Source organism: Penaeus vannamei, chromosome 5 (genome assembly GCF_042767895.1).
Source record: "Penaeus vannamei isolate JL-2024 chromosome 5, ASM4276789v1, whole genome shotgun sequence".
Taxonomy (NCBI): Eukaryota; Metazoa; Arthropoda; class Malacostraca; order Decapoda; family Penaeidae; genus Penaeus; species Penaeus vannamei.
Genome location: NC_091553.1, coordinates 39,480,374 through 39,481,509, shown reverse-complemented (window position 1 = coordinate 39,481,509; position 1,136 = coordinate 39,480,374).

Below are 1,136 nucleotides of genomic sequence, written 5' to 3'. Positions count from 1 at the left end.
GGGCTCGCCAAGACCTCAAAATATCACGTATATTATATTATATATATATATATATATATATATATATATATATATATATATATATATATATATATATATATATATATAATATATAATATATATATTTTTTCTTCAGGTTCTTTTTCAGATAAGAAACTGCCTTTATTTTCAGATAAGAAACAACACAGGTTATCCTTTTTTCAGATTGGGTGAACACTTTTTCTTCAGATAACACTTTTGATAAACTGTGAAGTTATCCTTTTCAGATACACAGTGGACACACATCCTTTTTCTTCAGATACACAGTGAACACACTGTTATCCTTTTTCTTCAGATACACAGTGAACACACTGTTATCCTTTTTCTTCAGATAGTGAACACATCCTTTTTCTTCAGTGAACACCTTTCTCAGATAAGAAAGTGAACACACTTTTTCGTTATCCTTTTTCTTCAGATACACAGTGAACACACTGTTATCCTTTTTCTTCAGATACACAGTGAACACACTGTTATCCTTTTTCTTCAGATAGTGAACACATCCTTTTTCTTCAGTGAACACCTTTCTCAGATAAGAAAGTGAACACACTTTTTCGTTAGATAAGAAACTGACCGTCACTGGTTTCTTATCGTACACTTTTTTTCTTCATAATGTATAAAGTGCCCATCTTCCTCTACTGCCAGCGGCGACGGCACATGTTTGTTTAGCCACTGCTTGTGCTTTAGCCATTGCTTGTGCTCCTGCCACCAGAGCCAGCATCGCGGACACAGCAGTCGGCGACGCTGCTTAACAGGCTGCTCAGGTTTTCTTCATAATGTATAAAGTGCCCATCTTCCTCTACCGCAAGCGGCGACGGCACATGTTTTAGGTTTGTTTAGCCACAGACGTAGTGCAATGCTTGTGCTCCTGCCACCAGAGCCAGCATCGCGGACACAGCAGTCGGCGACGCTGCTTAACAGGCTGCTCAGGGGTATCTATATGCACAACCATGTTACTACTACTACTAGTAGTATCTACGCTACTACTATCTGAGATAACTGAAGCTCTAACGCCCCAGCTATCTGAAATCGTACCGATAGTACTCCCACCGTGGTATGGGCGTCTTTCCGGACCTGTGGACGGCTTCCCGGACCACCTG